The sequence below is a fragment of the Meles meles genome, chromosome 4 (genome assembly GCF_922984935.1).
Source record: "Meles meles chromosome 4, mMelMel3.1 paternal haplotype, whole genome shotgun sequence".
In the NCBI taxonomy this organism is placed as follows: domain Eukaryota; kingdom Metazoa; phylum Chordata; class Mammalia; order Carnivora; family Mustelidae; genus Meles; species Meles meles.
In genome coordinates this window covers 101,631,828-101,650,763 of record NC_060069.1, presented here as the reverse complement: position 1 = coordinate 101,650,763, position 18,936 = coordinate 101,631,828, and the positions used below count along the sequence as shown (strand labels likewise).

Here is an 18,936-nt window from a genome sequence, read left to right as displayed (position 1 = left end):
TTAAAAAATAAAGCAATAAGAACTACTTCAAAATGCTTCTATTTAAAGAGTAAACAACATGAAGTATTCTGGAAGAACACAGGCTATTAGCAATTGAATATGATGCAATTATTGATATTTAATCACTATTTCATTTCAAGAATCACACAGTATTTGGCAAATGAAAACTTAAGGGTAGCTGCTGATGTGAGAATAAGAGTTGCCAAATATATTTATTATTTGTAAGGGCAAAGATGGAAGTAGCTATGAGTGGGACTAACTTGGATAGAAGCACATTGATTGCAAAGGGTTGATTCTTTGTGAACCAAACAAAGGCATGTGTTTGCCTAACAAAAGAACTGGAAGAAAGAGTACATATTAAATCGTACAGTGGCCCAACAGTTTATAAAATCGAAAGTTTAAGTGAATAGGTGGATCATCTAGCAGGGGAGGGAGACTTTAATGACATTTCAGCTATATTTTCTTTCTCTGTATGCATTTGTGTATACAGAAAACAGGTACATTCTTTTCATACCCAACACATATTTACTAAGTACCTACTTTGTGTTAGAAGCTCTCTACTACCTAAATAAGTGGTTTAACTTTTTGTGATTATCCTCTCTTACAGCTGTATTGTAAAACTATAACTGACCTAATGTATTATAACAAAAAGGGGAAATTGAATAGGAGGAGAAATGAAGAAATGGCAACCTAAATTTCTCATTTCACACAGCATACAATTTAATTAATGATGATAATTAAAGAAAACAGGACTGGATTTTTAAAAATAATAGTAATCATTATTTGAAGAATAAACTATACCTTATAACTTCTAAATTTACTAGATTAATAACAAGTAGAACCATCATATATCAAAAGAAGAAGAAAAGAGAGAGAGGGAGAGAAAAAAAGAGGGGGATAGAGACATGACCAAGAATATATAAAAACACAGACAAAATATACAATGAAATTTCTGAGGTAGGACCAGATATATTTTTACAAGAATAAATAATAGTTAATTTATTAAAATTAAAACAAAAATGCCATTGCAGAGGTTTTTTTAAAATACAAAATCTAATCATAGAGTAGTATTTTAAGAGCACTAGTTTTGGTAGTAGAGAAACTTGAGTTCAAATCTTACTTCTGCCATTTACGAGTTATAACCTCTTTCCTAAGGAGGAGTTTATTTTAGCTTATTTGCTTCAACTTCCTAGTTTATACAGTGGAAATAAAAATAACTGATGATAGAGAGGACAGAATAAGATAATATCTATACAGTTCAGTGTCTAGTCCAACTAGACATTCAATCATAAGTGTTACTTATAATATTTGTTTTAAAATGATATACCTAAATAAAAGAGAGGTGAAAATCAAAGGAGCATCACTTAAGATGTACTGTTAACTAAAAAAACCGATATAGTATAAAATGAGAAAACTGAAGCAGCAGAGTAAAATTTAAAAAAGAAAGTGACCATCTTTACAAAGAAACTAAGAACAGCAAAGGGAGCTGAAGCTATAAGCCTGCTCAATCTGGACCCAGAAACACAAAGAGGTGGCTGGAAGTAATGAAGCCAAAAGGCTCCATATGAAATGGTGGGCCTGAGCCTGGCTCACTACTTCAGCAAGAGGCTGCAATAAATTTGGCCAACTGCTACCTGGGGCAATAGCTTATAGACCTGTAGGCACTGAGAGATGGAAGGATAAAGACACAGATTCATGATCAAATACCCTTAAAGAGAAAAATCTGAAGCTACCACTACAACATTTGGATTGGGACTAGGAACCCAGGAATCCCAACAGAGGTAACAGCAAAGCTACTAGTCAAGGATGTATGCACAAAGAAAAAAAAAGAGGAAGAAAAAAAACAAGAGACAAGTTAAAAAAAAAAAAAAGCCTTATGACCCACATTAACCTGCAAAACAAACTTCTAAAACATAGCAAGAAATCTAACAATAAGAAAATGACTGATAAAATTAATAATTAGAACATTCACTACAGGTGACTTTGATTTTATAAAATTGTCTGACAATGACCTCAACATGAATCTGTTTATAATGCTCAGAGACAAAAAGATCATACCCATAAAAGAATAAGAAATTATTAAATAACAACAGAGAGTAGTAAGATAAGAATAGGTGAATGAAGAACCGATCAGAAATCTTAAAAATGAAAAATATGTTCAATGAGATTAAAAATGCAATAGATAATTTATGATTGGGCAATTTCAAGGAGAGTATTAGTGAGTTGGAAGGTAATATTAAGGAATGCACTCAAAAAATCACAGAAAGTAAAATATATCTTTAGAAAATAAAAGAGCAATTGAAATATGTAAATTGACTAGGAAACACCAATATATATCTTATAAAAATCCCTGAAGAAAATGGAGATAATAACAAAGAAACAATAAAGGAAAAGATAATAACAGAATTTTCTAGCATTAGAATCCTGAGGTTAGAAAGTATACCCTGAGTTCATGACTGATAATTCAAGATAAATCCATATCTAGACACATTTGAGAGAAACTATAAGACATCTAGGATATAGAAAAACTTTTAAAAGTCACCAGGGGGAAAAAGCAGACTACTACAAAGAGATGAAAACTAGATTGATAGCAGATTCCTCTTAAGTAATGATAGTTGAAGAACAATTGTGTAAGATTAATTGATTAATATCCTCAACTGCTGAGCAAAAATACCCAGATAAATTGCTATGTAAGAAAAAAGATAAAATAAAGACATTTTTAGATATATAAAAAGCATATACTCCCCAGGGTTCTCCCAAAAGAATTACTAAAAGATGTAATTCAACAAGAAGAAAAGTGAACCCAGAAAGGAAGTCATATCATCCAAGAATAATGGTGGACATAGCAATAGCTAAAATATATGAGTAAATATAATTAGGCATTAACTATAAAAATCAATGATAACCACCTTTGCTTATGTTTAAAACAAATATGTAAAACTAAAACTCCATTCAATAATTAGAACAGATTGATAATTAGTAGATAAAACATGCTAGGCACCTTTTTTACATTAAGGAGAAAGCCAGAAATACTAGAAGGAGAATTCTTTTTTATTAGAAAAATATATAGTTAGGTACACATGTAAAAATTTAATATAAGCACTAGATGGGGCGCCTGGGTGGCTCAGTGGTTTAAGCCGCTGCCTTCGGCTCAGGTCATGATCTCAGGGTCCTGGGATCGAGTCCCACATCGGGCTCTCTGCTCAGCAGGGAGCCTGCTTCCCTCTCACTCTCTCTGCCTACTTGTGATCTCTCTCTGTCAAATAAATAAATAAAAAAAAAATCTTTAATATAAGCACTAGAGAAATAGGTAGTTACCTACAAATTTCAAGACAGCAGGAAAATCCATGTCCAGGTCACAAAAAAAAAACCAAAAAATTTTTAACTGAACCCATATAAAACACATCTTCTCATTATATGCAATTAAATTCTGGATCAATAATAAAAATAGAGTAAGTTTAAGTTTAGAAAGTAAAAACATACACTTTAAAGTAACCCAAGGGTTAAAAATAAATCAAGCAGTCATTGCAAAATATTTAAAATTGAACAAAACTACATACCAAAACAAGCTATGCAGCTAATGAAAAACTTGGAAGAAAACTTAGAGAGTAAAATTCATCTTTGAAAATAAGAAAAAGCATTGAAATTAAATGAGTGATAATTTAACACAGGAATCTAGAGAAAGAAAAATGGTCTAAACTATTAAGAAAGTAGACTGAAGAAAATAATTTTGATAAAAGCACAAAGTAATGATACATAATACAAAGACACAATAAAGTAGATAAAATAAAAGATAGGTTTTTTAAAAAAGTAAGTGAAACGGAAAAATGTCTAACAATGAGTAAGGAAAAAGGCTCAGATAAATAATATTAGGAATAAGAAGGGGCATATTAAAAATAAAATTAAAAATCATGAGAGCATTATGAACAATTTTATGCAAATAAATTTGAAAAAGTGTAGATTAACTGTTAATTGTATATCTTAAAAAAACTTATTAAAATTGACTTAAGATGAAATAAAACACTTGAATAACCAATAACCATGGAAGAAATTGAATTGATAATCGTAAGTCCACCCTACTCTACCTTTCCACTATGGACAGAAAATACCAGGTCCAGATGATTTTTCATGCAAGTTGAACAACACTTTCAGAGTAGGCAATCCCTATTAATACTACTATTTCAGAAACAGAGAAAAAAAAGAAAGAAATGAAAGTTGCTCAACTTATTTTATGTGGCTAATATCACCATGACATCAAAACGCTACAGTAACACTTTAAGAAAGGAAAATTAAAGACTAATCTCCTTGTACAAACATATTACATAAAATACCCACAAATTAAACTCAACAGTAGATTAAAAAACACACCAGGACCAAGTAAAATTTTTTCCCAGGAAAGTAAGAAATGTTTAATATCAGGAAATGTATTAATATCCTGTAAAATATTACCATATGAATGGGTAATTTTATCATATTATTGATGTAGAAAATGCACTGGATAAAATTTGACTAGTATTCCTGATTAAAATTGCATTACAAACCATAAATAGAGGCTGGAAACTTTCTTAACTCAGTAATTTCGATTTATTCTCCAAATTACCATTAAAGTAAGAAACAGAACAGATATTCATAATATCATTGCTTTAATTCAATATTCTATAGAAGCCTTAGTCATGCAATATGACAGGAAAAAGAAATTGAACACTTAAGAATTAAAATTTAAGAGAAAAGCTGTCATTATTTACAGATATACATGCCTATGTAAAAAAATCTAAGAGAATTTTCAGTTTAGTTATTAGAACTAATAAAGTTCAGCAAAGTTGCAAAATATACACCAATAATGACCAATAAACAATGAAACAGAAAACCGACTCTATACATAAAAGAACAAAAATCTAAGTAATATGAGAAGAAATCTAACAAAATAGGTTCTAGCAAGACCTTTATGGTAAAACTTATAAAACATTACTAAAGAATATGAAGGAAGATCTGCTTTAGTAGAGGAATATAGTCTGTTAATGGGTAGAGAGACATAATTTTATAAAAATGTCAATTCTCCCCCTGGTTATTCTCTGAAGTTGATATAATTGCAAATAAAATTCAGCAAGGCTTTTGTAAAACTTGACCAACTAATCCTAAATTTATCCTGAATAGCAAAAGGCAAGGGAGCCAAGAGAATTTTAAAGAACAATGTAGAGAGATTTGTCTTACCAGATAGCAAGAATACTATAAAGTTACGATAATTAAGGCACTGTGGTGTTAGCACAGTTAGAATAGAGAAACAGTTTATTGGTTGAAATAAAGATTCTAAAAAAAAATTAATGTAGGCAAGAGATGGCATTATAAACTAGTGGGTAAGAATGGCTAACTTATTAAATGGTGCTGAGATAACAGGGTTATCCATGGAAAAAGAATAAAATAGGGTACATGTAAGATATCACACACAAAAACAAATGCCAAGAAGTTTAGAGATTTAAATGTGAAAGGACAAACTTCTAAAATGTTAGAAGAAAATAAAGGAATGAAGAAAATAAAAGAAGGTTGTCATATGGAAGGATTCATTGATTGATTCCATATGTCATATGAAAGGATTTCTAAATGATATAAATGCACTATATACATTACATATATATAATATATATATATTTTTATATATTTTTTTAAATGTAGGTTCCATACACAGCATGGGGCTTGAACTCACTACCCTGAGATCAAGACTTGCATTCTCTACTGACTGAGTCAGTCAGATGCCCCAGCATGAACTATAAAAGTTAAAATACAATAACTTAACTGCTTTAAAATTAGAAACTTTCCCAAAATAAGCTACTACAGACATAGATTAGGAAAATATATTTGTAAGCCCTATTGCCCAAAGGACGAGAATCTAGAATACTACAACCAAAATCAAAACCAAAACCTAAACTGCTCCAAATAACAACAGAAAAACAAATAACCTAATAGAATGATGGGTAAAGATACAAACAGGAGACACACAAAAGAATTCCCAATGGTTTATAATTCAAAAAATTTTTAAAAAAATGAGCTATTATTTAATACCTATCAAATTGACAAAAAATTTAAAAGTCTAGCCATCCCAAATGTTATGAAGTATGTGGAGAAGTTCTCACAGATGGCTAATGAGAATATAAATTGCTACCACCACTTTGGAGAGAAATTTTACATTCTTAGTGAAGTTGAAAATGCACATTTCTTATAGTTAGGCAATTCCTCTTACATGCTAAATCATGTATAAAAATGTTAAGTGCAGTATTAGTTGTGATTGGGAAATAAAAAAAATAACATCTAACAATGAGAGACTCAACAAACAAATTTCTACAGTAGAATACACTTTATAAAAGCCATACAATGGCTTATGGCTTATGTAAAACTAGTTCATAATGACAGAGGTCAGAATAGTTTTGCTTTTTTATTTTTAACCTTTTGTTAAAGGTTTGGAGAATATCACACTCAAGAAGGCACAAGGGACTCTTCCTAGGTATGGTGAATGTTGTGTATCTTGGATTGGGTGTTGTCACATGGATATATACTTACATAAAAGCTCATCGAGCTATATACTTAATTTGTGTATATAATTTTCTGTAACTTAGAATAACAAAAGATAAAAAACAGGTTTAGAAATAAGTGTGCCAAATATTTGTTTAATTTGGGTGTGGATTCTTGTGCGTTCACATTATTCTTTATGTTTTTATGTGCCTGAAGTATTTTACTTTAAAATAATCGGCAAGACAAGCTACTGCTTTTCCTAACTAGAATTAATCAAGGTGAAAGAAAGCTCTAGCGTCACCTTCTTTTCATTGTCCCTGACAATAGATCCCAGGACTCCAGGAATCAGCAAACACTTCACAGCCAAACACACTTACTCAAAGCAAAAGCAAAACTTTCAATTCAGCTCCTGACTACATGTAGAATCTAGGCTTTCTGAAGTGAGTGACCAGCAGCATATGTTGTTGATATGATGCTACCAATGCACAGAGATCATCTAGTCAGGTTTTCAAAAGATGAAGCAGGGGGTGCCTTGCCAAGGACTTTTCTGATATGAATCAACAGGTGGTTTGGCATCAACATTGCTATTTGCTCGTGCGTTTCACCTCTGTTTCAGAAAAGAAAAAAGAGACGATACCTTTTCAATGCTGTGTTTCAAGTCGACCATATGGAAGGCAAGGTTTTATTCCAGCCAATTCTCTTTCTCTCAAAGTGTGGAGGAAAAGTGCCAGCCTCTGCTACTCTCGCCACCAGCCACGGTACAGATGTTTGGAAAATGCAAAAACGGAGAAATGAAACAAAAAGAAAACCCTCAAAAATAAAGTTTTGCATAAATGAAAAATAGAGTATATAATTATCATGGCTGCAAAAAGGTAAATGCATTTTTTATTTTCCCCTTGTGCTAAACTAAGAGCCAAGACGAACAAAAACATTGATGTTTTAACTTAATCAGTGTTTTGTTGAAACTGACAAGGACCAACTAGAAATGGCTAAAGGTGGGAATAAAAACCAGATTTCTTTTAATCTGATAAAAGATTTTTATCTCCAAGAATGTTAGACTATGACCTACTTAAATGAATACTTATTAAAGGAACAGACCCATTTAAAAATATATGTTTTCAGGTGCCAAAATGGGAATGGGGAAAGTATTTCTTTGAAATTTTATAAGAGAAAAATCTTAATTGAAATTTTAATGGTTCCTTATGAGACTCAGATAAAATACAGTTTAGGAATAAATGTCTTCAAACTATTCAAACGTATATATCCCAAAACTGGCTTAGCCAGGAAGCAACCCCCATTATTCCAAAAACAAATGCCCTATTAGACTTAAGTACATCAATGTAAGTTATTCAAATGAGACTGTTGGTTTGAAAGAAATTTTGAGGCCCGGCTCTGCCACAAACTTATCTTTGTTCCTGTTATTAAACATCTTTGGGTCTCTGTATCCACATATCTCAAGCGTGAGTGTGATACAAAGTCATCGACTATCATCGAGCTCCTTTCTAGCCCTAAAACCCTATGAATCTAATGAAATTACTCTAGCATTAGAATTTTTTCCCCTCTTCCTTCCTTTATTAAAATAGACAAACAATCATGTAAGTAAGTAAATATATACTAAAAACACATACACATACTCTAATCAGCTATCCCTCAGACTAGAAAGAGAGAACTTTTTTTTTATTTTTGGTGCCATTATCTATTCCCTAAAGCATGTTTAAAAAGAGAGTTCCCATAAAAAAAAGACTTTTATTTTTTCCTGAATTAAAAATAGCATATTATTTCTTTGCCATATAAGTTCTATTAAAAATATAAAACACAAAATCATTACAGAAATCCTATCAAGAACTTTAAAAAGAAAGAAAAAGTCACTAGAACTCCATTTAAATTTCAAATAGTTCATTTACATGTGTTCTTTTACAGAAAATAAAAGTGCCCTGCCTCAAACTACCTTCACCTCCTTTTCCAGGCGTAATATCCTTAACTGTGGAAAACACAGGACCCTCTCTCACACCCTTCCCACCTGTCTTCTGAGGTAACAAAGCAGAGGTATAGATTGCAGGGTGAGATATTTGGGACGAGAGTAGAGCATTTCATCTGGGAGACAGTACTGTGGTCAGTTTGCCAGATCGAAAAGCAAGGTAAGTCCCGTCACTACTGTGGCAAGAAATATGGGTTCTCACGGCTAAACTATGATAACGATTTTTACACAAGACTTTTAAAAATGAAAGCACCTGAGGCAACAGCAGAAAATAAGTCTGAGAATGCATGGTTTTCTCGTCGATATTTAAGCCATACAAGACAATATCAATGAACCTTTAACCGACGGTCTAAAAAAAAATACAGGGCACCTGACGCCTTGATGAGTAAGAGACGCTCAGCTTTATGAAAGGCCAGAGTCTTAGGGTGAAGGCTCCATTGTTCCCAGTGCTGATATGCCCATGGCACCAGTGGAGGCAGAATAATCTGGCCCAACAGGCCAGGCTCCCCTTACAGGCTCCAGCTTAGCTCTGCATGCAGATAAGCCTGGGACCCCTCACACTGCACACTCCAGGAACACCAAGGGTGGGTCCCCAAGGGAGGAGGGCTACTCAAACAGCAAGGCAAGAATCGGAAGTTGCACAGCGTATGAGCACTCCCTGCTGGCAGCTGAGGTTGGAGATGAATTGGTAGTGTCTTAGAGAGGGCTGTTGAAGGTTTCTGTGAGGAAGCTAATGGACCTACCTGACTTTTCAGGGACAAGAGCATGGCTCTGACAAGGTGTAGAGGGATCCAGATGCTATCCTGAATGAGGAGGAGGTTAGGTAAGAGGCTGCTGATGGGAGGAACTCCAAGAACTGACAAAAATGAGGTTTGAAGCTGGTATACATTTTTCATTAACTTTCCCAGCTATTAACATTTTATAAAGTATATAGGGGTCCCCCCACGTGTGTGGAGAATGAAGGAAGTGCAGCTGAAAATGAATTTCTGTGCAGCTCCCTTTATTCCAGCAAGAGAATCCTTGGGACAGTGGAATGTGTTTGCAATGTTTATGTTTTACTGGGAAATCTTATCCATAGCCCAAATGGAATTGCCTGGTGCGTCCCCTATTCCGAGGTGCCCACGTTCCAAACAGGTGGTCCCTGTTTATCTCTACAGCCTAGGGAAGCAATACTGGTATCTCCCTAGTGCTCTGTTCTGTCAGGGTTCTTCTGTAGGAGAAGGTGAAGGTCAAGATGGCAGCCCGCTAAAAGCAGCAGTATTTCAGTTGCAGGAATAACTTGCTTGTCATCAACTTGTTAATGCAATAGTCAAACATTTCTTTGACATGTACAGTATCAGCTAACTTCAGCAGATAAAGGGTCTAGAACAGGAAGATGCTGCAGATGCTTTAGCTCCGAGGAAGGCTTAGCAGAGCCAAAACGTCAGCAGGGCCTGTTTGTTCCATCCTTTCCATCGGGCTCTGTGAAAGAAATGTTAGATTACTGCAATGACAAGTTTGTGACAAGCAAGTCATTTGTGCAACTGGTGCGCTCCTGTTTTTATCTGTTTACCATTCAGACTTGTGAATGCCATTTCAAGCACTTACAGGATTTCTGGCTCCCATTAAGGGGAAATGGTTCCTCCATGTTTAGAATTTTCTGCCTCAAAGAGAATTACTAAGCAATTATTTATTCCTGTGGTCACAGTGTCACACAAAAGCACTCTTGAGTTGTTTAGTTGGACTCTGAATCATGAAATGGAGTCCTGCAGACTGGATAGCTTGGAGCATCAGAAATTTCTCGTCTAGTTTATTGGAATGACTACAAAGCAAGCTTGTGAGAGTCAATAAAATTGCGGCCAGCTTGAAATACCTTGCTCTTTTGCTCCGGGATCATATATCAAGGCCATATGCTTCAAGGCACATAAATTCACTTGTAATGAGTGGATCCTGAGAAGCCAAGGCCTGACTATGTCACAGACACTGACATGTGATCTAACATATGATAGTTTTGGTGACAAGGCCTGCTTTAACTGTTGAGGAGGGAACTTACACAGCTTTCTCCTTGTATTCTGTGGGTAATCACAGGGCCAATCCAAATCCAGAAAACATTTTAAGCATGTGGTTAAAAAAGAAGTAATATAATATAAAATTTACTGGGGATCATCTTCTCTAGGCTGATTTTTTTCTCAGTAAATGGAGACCCTGGCAGATTTTAGATCAAGGTTTCAAGACTGATTCATTTGATTCGTCATCTGAGATCACGGAGTGACTTCTGGTGAGTCATTTTAACCTCCTAGGAAGAGGGATAAAATAATAATATCTTGTTCACTCAATGTGAATTGGGCTCAGGGTCAGTATTATCAGAGATGAAGAGTACCTTCAGAGTTCAAGAACAAGAATAGTATTTCCTAAAAGCCATGTATTTTTTATGATTTAAAATATTTGCACACTGTTAGTACTGACTTTATGAATAATTACAGGTAGACTTTTCAAAGAACACAGAAGCATGAAGTTTTGAAGCAGAGAGAATACCACAGTATCTGGGGAGGTAGGTCAAAGCTGAAATAGTGTGGAATGTCAAGGACCAGACGGAAAGTAATGACATAAAATGAGGCAAGCTTGGTATAGGTGACCAGACAACGTTATGGAAATAAATAAAAGTCCTCACTAAATAAAAATTTTATTGTCAATAATTATTTGCCAGACACTACCTGTGTTACACAATTTACATGTTTAATATAGCCTTCACATGAGCTCAATGGTATATGCATTATCACTTTTTTAATATGTGGAAATTAAAAATTAGAGAAATTTAAATACGTTACCATAAATCTGTTAAGTAGCCGAGACTTGAAACTAGCTTTCCTCACTCTTAAGCCCTTACGCTCTTAACCACTGGAGAACTAAAATCATTTCCACTGCCTTCAGAAGACTTTTCTCTCTCTGGTATACTGGAAAACATTTTAATCTGTAAATGCAGATATTCAAGATTTCATATAAAAGGACCAGTGAGAATATTCTGGCTCTAGCTGTATTGCCACCTTTCTTAGGCCCCTGGGAAAGCTGAGCCTCCTGAAGATGTCATTCCTTTTGCCCCAGCCTGACCTATTCCTACTTGCATACCCTGGGGAAGAGGTGAAAGTGATTCCAACCTAGTCACGTATCTTTGCTGTGAATGCAGGGTGTCTGGCCGCATCTCCGGCGTCCATGCCAACCCCTTTCTCTGTCTTCAGGTGTACAGTCTTTTGTTTCCCTACTCTTTGCTCCCATGTTACCTCGAGGGAGCCTCCTTTTGTCACTTTCTGCTATTCTTTTTAGGTGGAGAAGGGGTGGACATCTTTCTTACCATGACAAGGATCGCTGAGACAGTATAAACTTCAAACTTTGCACAGAATGTATCCTTTGTTCAGTCTTCTGTTTTGTTTCTTTTTAATGATAGCTTTGCCACAGGTCCCATTCCTACGCAACTCGGAACTATGCAAATCAAACTGGTAAGTGAGAGACTTCTTGGCAACTCCGTCTTCAAGTGACTATGTGTCCAAGAGGTAGGGAACTCTGAAGGAGGTGTGTCTTCTGAATATTATGTGTCTAAAAGCTGCTTTGCTTGTAAGAGTGGCAAAGAATAAGCTCAGTGAGATCTGTACTGACATTCCCTGGTCTCTTTTTAGTATGTGTTCAGAGTGGGTCATAAGAGCATTTAGATTACACAAACTGTGTTTTGTTTGTTCTGTTTGTTTTTTTAATGATATTTCTACCTTTTTGTTGTTGTTGTTGTTTTAGCTTCTAGGCATTTTCCCCAGCATAGGATTCTTCCTTAAAAACTACTCAAAAAGACCCCTTGCATAATGTAAAATAATAGGCTCAGCAATTAAATAACCAGTGGCCCGAGTTTTCACCTAGTGCCTGAGCTTGCTCATGGTGGCCCTTCAGCCTTTGTGGCACACCAACAGGGGCATAGGGCTCTCAGCCTCACAGGTAACCCAACACTGCTTTAGAACCCTTTTGTACAAAATAAGGTTCCTTATGTTGAACCTTAAGTTGTCTTTCTAAAACTCCCTCCATGGCTTCTAGTCTTTTCTCACACCACCTTTCAATCCTGAGAGCTTCATGGGATCGATAATTTAATGGCTTACTTTAAGGCGCCTCTTGTGCATATCATATACCAGTAAGTGGGTTTTAGATTGCCCTGCTTTGTCCTTTTCTCCTCACCCCACAAGAGTTAAATTCCTGCTCTATCCGTCTGAAAATGCCGGAAGAAATGAAAGCCAGTCAGTCTACTAAGTTTTTCATTTCCATTTGGATGTAGACAACATGTGTGGCAAAGAATTCTTAATCTCTGACTTTCTGTCCTAATCTGTGGAAAATCTTGCTAGACAACCTCTGGCAGATTTGACGGTTATAGCTATTTATAGGGTAACCATATAATTTATTGTCCAACCAGGACATATTTTGTGAAAGGCCCCTGTTAATAATTATATCAAGACCATAGTCACAAGCCAGAATTGTCCCAGGCAAATCTATACAGTACCTTGCACATGCCTTTACTCCAATATATACCTCTTTGTATCAGTTACCTGTTTACATGTTTGTTTCTCTCACTAGTCTGTGAGCATTCTTTCCTGATGGAAACTTATTTACCTGTGTACCTCCAGTTCCTAGATGAGTGCTAGGCAAGTAGAAAGAGTATGGCAGATTTTCTTTTCTTTTTTTCTAACTGAGGATGTCTTTTCCCTAATTGCAAGGGCCTCTACATTTTTTCATAGCAAACACCACCAACACTTACTGGCTTCATGTTTGGGGGGATGAATCAAAAACATTTCACTTAGTACAGCAGGAAGGGAATGGAGTAAGTTTTTTTCAGCAGCTGTACCCACAGTTCCAAGTTTGTAGTAAAGCAGGTGTTATAGGAAATGATCAGAAAGTAGTGTGATGGCTACATCATGTGACCCTATGTAACAAAGGCTAACACCCTGTGATTCCTGAGAATCGTCCACTAAAACCTTGGTGGCACGGCTATTGCTTTCGCATATGCCAAGCATATTTAGAAATCTGTAGCTTCCAGCAGTTTTTGCCCACGAGTAACAGTGCCTTTAAAAAGAGAGAGAAGCTGGGGCACCTGAGTGGCTCAGTAGGTTAAGCTTATGACTCTTGATTTTGGCTCAGGTCATGATCTCAGTGTTGTGAGATCAAATCATACCCAGTGTGAAGCCTGCATTAGACCTCTCTCTCTAAAAGATAGAGAGGGAGAGAAGAAACTCCTGAAAAATGTGAACCACCTAGAGAAATCATTCCTTCTCTTCTCCCTGACACATGTTGACCATTCCAGGAAGATGTGAATCTATCTGGTTTAAACAAAAGACCTTCACAGGAGACAGTCCCACAACTTCCCTTTCAGTATTCAGAGGCCTCATTATCAAGAACCCACCTCATTAACAAACCTATAGATTTTTTTATCACAAGATAAGCATATTTTATTACTATGGTCATCAGTGAAGAAAAAAGAGAAAGTCTCATTTCCTATTTCCCTTAACTTGCTTAAAAGCTGGCATTAGCTCAGTATCTCAACTTTCCTTTTTCTAAGATGAGTTAAAAAGTCTCAGTGTCTTTGACTTTTCCTTAAAGAACTTTTTCTCAAAATGTTAAATTTAAATTTTATTGGGAGGGGTTTTATAACTCTTTCTCTCTAAGATGCTCATTCAAATTTTAGTGAATTCAGAACAAGCATGATTAAGTGTCTGACCTATGCTCAGAGGAAATAGTAGAAATGTCTCTATTCTGCATGCTTCTTACACATTTCACTATTACCACTATTTTTAAATTTCTGTTTTGCCTTTCACACTCTTGATTAACTTTCTATGTTCTACTTCGAGATGCTATTTTGCCCACAGAGCTGGTCATTCTTTATTTTCAGTCCATCACTGACATTTACCAAACCATCATGGGTAATGGAAAATACAAGACTTACAAGAAGGTTCAGAAGAAACACAGCAATATGCCTTCCCTTGTAGACTCTTTAGTTTGTGGAGAGAGAAAAATGTTCCACGAAAAGTAAGCAACATGGGTATGTATGTTCAGGTGTGTGGTATTAGTTCAGCAGCTATGAACACAGGCAAGTTAGTACAGTTATTATGAAATTCTCTCTCTCTATATATATTTATATGTGGTGATGGAGAAGTGGAATGAACTGCCATTTGGGAGGTTTGCTTCCTCTCCTGTGAAGAATGCTAACATTAATCATGATTTAATGACATTATATTTATTTACTATTTTACTGAGTGTTTATTTCAAATGATTGCCCTCTCTCTGAAGTCTCAAATTATTGCTATTTGGCCACTGTGCATAAAAGCACCATATTTTGAAGCATGTATTCCCTGTCCTCAACATCTAAAATAGTGATTTATAGCCATTCAGAATCTCTGGTGTCCTGTTGTTAATGTGATTTTGCAACATTTTCCCCTGCTTACTCCTTCTTAAAATATAATTTTAAATTAAAAGGTTTTTTTTGACATATCAAAATGCTGCTAATGATAATATAGACCACACTGAGTTTGTTCTTTTGGAAAACATGTGTCTAGATAATCAAGATAATCAAAGACCAGAATCCAGGCAATGGCATGCCATTTCTACATCTTGACCGGTCCCCTAATAAACATTTCCTTAGGATTCTAAAGTGCTTAGCACCAAATAAATAGATTAGAAATTTGGTCAATTGATTGTCATTTGAGACAAAATTCAAAGCTATGCTAGTTAAGTGGAGTGAGAGCATAACTCTACTTTTGCCTTAGTTCACCAGAACTCTCATTGGGCCAAGAAAGAAAACATATTAAAACGGCATTGTGTTGGTTATTACCTACTGTCCTAGCATTGTCCGATGACTGGCAAATCAGTTTACCAGGGTTTGCCTGGAATATTTCCTTGCATGGAAGTTAGATTTCATGTTAGTAACATGCAGACAGAAATATTAAAATTGTTGTTTTCAGGTACAGTGTCCCAAATAGTGAGTTTCATTTGGGCAGAGAAGAGACAATGAAGGTAGATGTGAAAGTATCATCACCCATAAGCTGAACTAGAGCCTAACAGCAACCTTCCTGGGTGATTGGCTACAGAGTATCACTTCTGGCCAAGAGTCTTATTTTCTATATTGATCTTGTTTTTAAATTACATTAAATAAAAATACGACAATGTTTTTAACAAGCAGCTTATTTATTAAATTTCTAGAGAATCCTCCTCTAAAATATTTTGTCCTACCTATTCTTTTACCCAACCTATTCTCAATTTTTAAAAAAGATTTAATTAATTAATTTATTTGACAGAGAGATCACAAGTAGGCAGAGAGGCAGGCAGAGAGAGAGGAGGAAGCAGGCTCCCTGCTGAGCAGAGAGCCCAATGCTGGGCTCAATCCCAGGACCCTGGGATCATGACCTGAGCCGAAGGCAGAGGCTTTAACCCACTGAGCCACCCAGGTGCCCCTTATTCTCAATTTTTGATGAGCCTATTGTTTTTATATAATTTTATTCTATAAAAGTCTATGGTATAAGGGCGCCTGGGTGGCTCAGTCATTAGTCATCTGCCTTTGGCTCAGGTCATAATCCCAGGGTCCTGGGATCAAGTCCTACGTTGGGCTTCCTACTCAGTGGGAGGCCTGCTTCTCCCTCTTCTACTCCCCCTGCTTCTTTTTCCTCTCTTGCTGTCTCTCTCTGTCAAAAAAATAAATAAAATCTTTTAAAAAAAGTCTATGGTGTATATTTTCTAACGGGATAATCTATTTTTATACCTGTTATTATTAACTTAATCTATTAGTCTAAGCCCTAATCTAGTCTATTCCCAGCATACAATTCTATGAGAGTATCGTACAAAATCAAACATTCATTACTTCTGGACACATAAATGGTCACTGGATCCATGACTGCTAGTTAAGCAGGAAGCTTTTAAGTCACTATTACGTGAGTAGAAACCGAAAAATACATACTTGGTAATTATTGGGGAAAAGAGGGCTTTGATTATAGAGAAGCACATGGAAGCATAAGCTCATTTTTTTTTTTTTCAAAAAGAACAAAGGCAATGGCCCCCATTCTGTTGCGTGCACATCCAAAATTCAGTATTTGCTTTTCTTTATGCTAGATCTGGAGTTGAGTCCTAAAAAGCACTGGTTTAGTAATAATAACACTTCTTACTTGGGGTCTTTTTAAGTTGAAAGTTGGAAAGTAGACTTTTAGGAAGGTCAAGATAGTAATCATTATATAAATCATTCAGTCATTCATAAACTACGAATAAGAATAATAATTTACTGGCTAAAAAATAGAGGGAGACAGATTTCTGAGTAAAAATGTCCCTGAGGTGGGGTCATAACAAAACCAGAGCTAGATAGGCCATTTACCTCTTGTGCCATTTGGGGTTGGGATTGTGAATATCTCTTTGAGTGATAGCTCAACATACCTCATCTCCAACATACCTCATCCTCATGATAATAGTATATTTCTCCTTATGTTAAGATAGACCCGTAAACAACCCCTTCAAGTGTTCTGTTGCTTATTAGCCATCCAGTCAGGCAGCTACTTCTTTTCTGCCAGGGGTGGCTAATGCTGAAGAGTCAATTTATGTGCTTTCCCTGCTGAGGTGGGATCAGAGGTATTTCCTCAGTACCTCCATCCTACTGTCCTCAGTTCTGTCACTTCATTCTGTGATCAGTAGACAAAATATACATTAGCGAAGAAAGAGCTGAAGAAGTTGCTAGGATTTCTAAGAAAGAAGAACCCCTATCTTTCCTGCTTTAGTTAAGAGAATGTTTTAGTATTAACAGAAAGAGATGGTTAAATTGCAGCCCATCAAATTTCAACTACAGTTCCAAAGTGTGTCTAAAGTGATCCAAAAGAAAACAAAATTCCTTCTGTCCTTAGCTATAAATTCTGCAGGATGATTCTATGTTCTCATCTTATTCTGGTTTCTTCCTCTGCCCCAGCAAGGATTAGTGTCTAACAGTAAACAAACTGTATATAATAAACAACAGTTATAATATATATTCATAAAATTCTGAACCCACAGCAAAGAGGAGGTTAAGTTCTTAGCCTAGCAGATAAGTCTTACTTATAGTAATAGATATGTTTCTAATTTGTTCATGGAAGGTGCTGAAAATGTGCTCTACTAAATCTTGAGGTTTTGGCAGTTTAAAAATCTTATGATTATTGCCATATATTGGATATTGGATATTTCCCCTTTTCTATGGGACCACAAAAACAATCTAAGTATAGACAAAGGGAGGAGAGCATGTTTATTTCTTTATTAGGATCCATACATGCTACTATATATGTTTTTGTAAATGAATTATGAAGAAAAACACTGAGTTCCTTGATGCAGGCCATATTACAAACCCATGTATACCTATGCTTTCCTTTTTCCTGTTCTCTCAATTCTTGTGCCTATTTTTTCCTTTTTGAATTCAAGACCTGTGCTTATACTGTCAGATGACTTTAGGTGCTTGGAATCCTTGTGACATTTCTTTGTCCATCCGTGCTATCTAGTTTAATATGACACCCCCAAAAGGACTTCATCCTATCACAGATGATGACTGATTGGACTTAAACAATGATTTACATATTATGACATAAAATCTGGAGGCAGCATTTGTAGCTGATGAAACAAACTTTTTTAGCCTTACATATGATTCATAATTATGAAGCAAATAAATATGTGTATCTCCTTTTCTGAAATATAACTAAAGGCCCTAGAAGTCCTGAGTTTGTGTTCATTTGTACTCGAACTGCATTGATACTGTTCATTAGGTACTTTTTCTTTTCAGTACTAACAAGAAAATTTGCCTTGGTATATAGAGGATCCTATATGAAAGCAAGTACTCATATGTTAGGGACCTGAACTGAAAATCCAGAATGGGAAAGATCAATGAATGAAAAAAAGCTTGGGTGAACTCATTCATCTTAGGAATTATTAGCAATGAGTCCAAAGAAGCAGCAGTTAATAATTCCATCCAGAACCATTAATAGTTTCAGAATTGTCCCTGGGATATAGGAAATCTGGATTGTTTAATCTGAGCATGACCCAAAGCTTGCAAATCCTTCTGTACTTATCCTAGGGTTGGATGCAGATCTTTAAGGTAAGACTGGTTGCTGGTAAACCCTCACCTTCCATGTTTCTTTCTTTAAAGTCCAGATTCCTGATATATTCCCACTTAGGATACGGTAATGATTACAAATGGGTTGAGAGCACACAATATTTCAGCAAACTAAAATGTTGCTCTGCTATTGGTCTCTCTTACAAACTTCAAAAGGCCATAATGCTATTATCTAGGGCAGTACATAGGAAAGTTGACATCATAACACTTTAATGATTTAATTTATACATGGGCCATTCTACTGATGAGTAGAAAGGATAACTGAGAAATGTTTGAAAATGTAAACTGTTTTTGTTTCAGAGGATAATCTTCTCTCTCCAATCTAATAATATTTTTTCTTTATGTA

At 35.5% G+C, this 18,936-nt stretch overlaps 1 protein-coding gene across 11 annotated transcripts in view; it reads right to left on the bottom strand.

Annotated features, from left to right (window-relative positions):
* The window catches only part of ZBTB20 (zinc finger and BTB domain containing 20), an 813,196-nt gene that overhangs the window by 252,671 nt on the left and 541,589 nt on the right, over positions 1–18,936 (bottom strand). For 8 of the 11 annotated variants that reach the window (XM_046003199.1, XM_046003196.1, XM_046003198.1 and 5 more), the window contains one exon: positions 7,142–7,241. The exons of the other annotated variants lie outside the window; for them this stretch is intronic. The gene's annotated coding sequence lies outside the window, so the exon portion shown is untranslated. The remainder of the gene's footprint in view (positions 1–7,141; positions 7,242–18,936) is intronic. 11 annotated transcript variants of the gene reach the window in all.